At 42.6% G+C, this 3,239-nt stretch overlaps 1 pseudogene; it reads left to right on the top strand.

The window, feature by feature from the left end:
* The first annotated feature begins 218 nt into the window (after positions 1-218).
* On the top strand, positions 219-1,140 carry LOC125359812 (annotated as a pseudogene).
* Positions 1,141-3,239: the final 2,099 nt, after the last annotated feature.

Below are 3,239 nucleotides of genomic sequence, written 5' to 3'. Positions count from 1 at the left end.
TATATGTGCATTCTCCTCCAGGTTACACATGTTCACAAGCCCTTTAACACTCATTCCAAACTGGCCATCATTTCAAGAGCCTTGGGCATACAACTTATTTTTCCTGGCTATATACTGATGGGAGTAATCACTTCATGTTCTGTTTCCAGTGCCTCTCACCCCAGAGTGGCCTTTAAACTCCATTCCTCCCTCCCAGCATATGATGATGAAAATGAACAATGGAAGTGCTCCTAGGCTTCTCTGCCCAGCCCTCACTGGAAAGTATCCTCTTTGTAGTAGTCTCCTGATTTTACGTGGTAGCTATCCTGGGCAATGGCACCATCATTCTGGTCTCCTGTAAGGATGTGCGTCTCCACACACCTATGTACTTCTTCCTTGCCAACCTCTCCTTCCTGGACATTAGCCTCACCACAAGCATTGTGCCACAACTCCTGGTCAACCTCTGGGGACCACAGAAACCATAAGCTATGCTGGCTGTGTGGTCCAGTTCTATGTCTCCCACTGGCTGGGAGCAACTGAGTGTGTCCTCCTGGCTGTCATGTTCTATGACCGCTATGCTGCCATCTGTAGGCCTCTCCACTACACTGTCATTATGCACCCACAGCTTTGCATTGGCTTGGCCTTGGCCTCATGGCTAGGGGGTCTCACCACCAGCATGGTGGGCTCCACACTCACCATGCTTTTACCATTGTGTGAGAACAATCGCATTGACCACTTCTTTTGTGAAATGCCCCTCATTATGCAACTGGCTTGTGTGGACACCAGCCTCAATGAGGTGGAGATGTACGTTGCCAGCTTTATCTTTGTTGTCCTGCCACTGGGTCTCATCCTGGTCTCATATGGACATATTGCCCGGGCTGTGTTGAAGATCAAGTCCACAGAAGGACGAAGAAAGGCTTTCAACACCTGCTCTTCCCGTGTGGCAGTGGTGTCTTTGTTCTATGGCAGCATCTTCTTCATGTACCTCCAGCCAGCCAAAAGCAACTCTCATGAGCAGGGCAGTTCATAGCTCTCTTCTACACTGTAGTGACCCCCATGCTGAACCCACTGATTTATACCCTGAGGAATAAGGATATGGAGAATGCCCTCTGGCACACTGTGTGGGAGAACTGCTGTGTCTTTGTGGAGAAACAAATCTAGAAATGCTCTCCATTTCTCAGGAGGATGGATAATTGATTTGAGAGTTCAGGATAGGGGAAAGGTAAGTGGAACTCTCAACAACTATGTCCATACCCTATGTTTAGGTCAAAGGAAAGAGAAAATATTTTGGTTTACTTTTTCAATAATTACCAATTTTTGCTGCTTTTTAGAATGAGATGCTTCATAAGCTCAATATATCTGTATATTACACATACCTATGTTAAGTGATACATTATTTCATCAGTTGTTTATAAAAATTCCTGGCAGGGGCTGGGGATATAGGCTAGTGGCAAGAGTGCTTGCCTTGTATCCATGAGGCCCTAGGTTCAATTCCCCAGCACCACATAAACAGAAAATGTCCAGTAGTGGTGCTGTGGTGCTGTGGCTCAAGTGGCAGAGTGCTAGCCTTGAGCAAAAAGAAGCCAGGACAGTGATCAGGCCCTGAGTCCAAGCCCCAGGACTGGCAAAAAAAAAAAAATGCCTGGCATTACCAGCACAACCGTGTTTATTGCAACACTATTCATAATAGCCAAGGTATGGAAATAGCCCCTCAGTGGACCAATGAATCAAGAAAATCTGATACACACACACACACACACACACACACACACACACAATGTAATTTTACTCATCTATTAGAATCATATTGTACTATTTGTAAAGGAATTGAAAGGCCTGGAATAAAATGTTAAGTGAAGTAAGACAGGCCCAGAGAGACAAACGATGCATATTTTTTCCTTATATGTGGGAGCAGGATTTAGCTTATAAGTAAATATGTCTAGTTCAGTGCAAACATATACAAATATATTAACTGAAATATGGTAGCTTGAAGGAAGAACTCAAAAAGTGTCACTCCTTAGAAAGCCAAATTTCAGCAAAATAAAACACCAAGAAGTGAGAAAGAGTGGAGTGGGGTTAAGGGATAAACAAATGAAAAGGAGAAGAAGGAGAGAATGCAGTCAAGAACACAATGTATATCCTACAAAATTAAGCAGAATGAGGGAAGTTGTGGATAGGGGAGGAATAGGTAAGAATGTTGAAATGGGTGACATTGATCAAGATTCATTGTCATAAACTGCTTATAAACCACTTTGTTAAATAAATGGCAACCCCTTTATAAAACTACTTAAAGATCAAGAAAATCTGGGCACTGGTGGCTCACTCCTGTAATCCTAGCTTTTCAGAATGCTAAGGTCTAAGAGTCATTGTTCAAAGCCTGGGCAGAAAAGTCCCCGTGAGACTCTGATCTCCAATTAACCACTGAAAAACCAGAAGTGGCACTATGGTTCAATTAGTAGAGTGCTAGCTTTGAGCACAAAGAGGTGTGTGGACAGTGCCCAGGCCCTGAATTCAAGCCCCAAAACTGACCCATCCCCATAAAAAATAGTGAAAAATAATAATCAATGCCTGGCATGGAAAGTGCCAATTTTTTTAATATCTTTCATTTTCTTCCGTATGTATAACTCTGTAAAGTAGCTACTGGTAGCATTATAAAGATCAGGTTTTTCCTGACTAAGCATTTAGACTGAAAGGCCAACCTTGACACATCTATCTACATATGTATTCACAATTCTACCTATAATTCCTATGGTTTACTAATGCATACATCTTTCCTCTTTCTCTTGGAGCCAATTATAACAAAAAAATTCCCAATACCTGTGTAGTTATCTGGGTAACAGGTGATTTGAAAGTCTTTTCTACTTACAGCAAGCCCCTTTCAACCACAGGAGTTTAGACTGATAACATGACACAGGTGGAGTGCTTAGATATCTTCTGCAATAGGCTTGTACCAGGGGGACAGTCATAGATTCAAATATGGCACCTTTCTATCCAATCTCCAGAGTTCCTGAAAGAAGAGTGTGAAGCCAGGGATTGAGTCTAGTCACCAAGGGTTAATGATGCAATAAAGCATGACTATGTAAAGGAACCTCCATCAGAATCCCCAGATGATGGAGTTTAAGAGTGTTTCCAGTTGTTTAACACTTCAAGTGCCAGAGGCACTTGAGGTGCCACCGGGACCAAAGATCTATTGTTCAAGGGATCTTCCAGACTTATCCCTATACCTTCTTCATTTTGCCACTTAATTATACTCTCTAAAA

This window comes from Perognathus longimembris, chromosome 11 (genome assembly GCF_023159225.1).
Source record: "Perognathus longimembris pacificus isolate PPM17 chromosome 11, ASM2315922v1, whole genome shotgun sequence".
NCBI lineage: Eukaryota > Metazoa > Chordata > Mammalia > Rodentia > Heteromyidae > Perognathus > Perognathus longimembris.
This window is presented reverse-complemented; position numbering and strand designations above follow the sequence as displayed.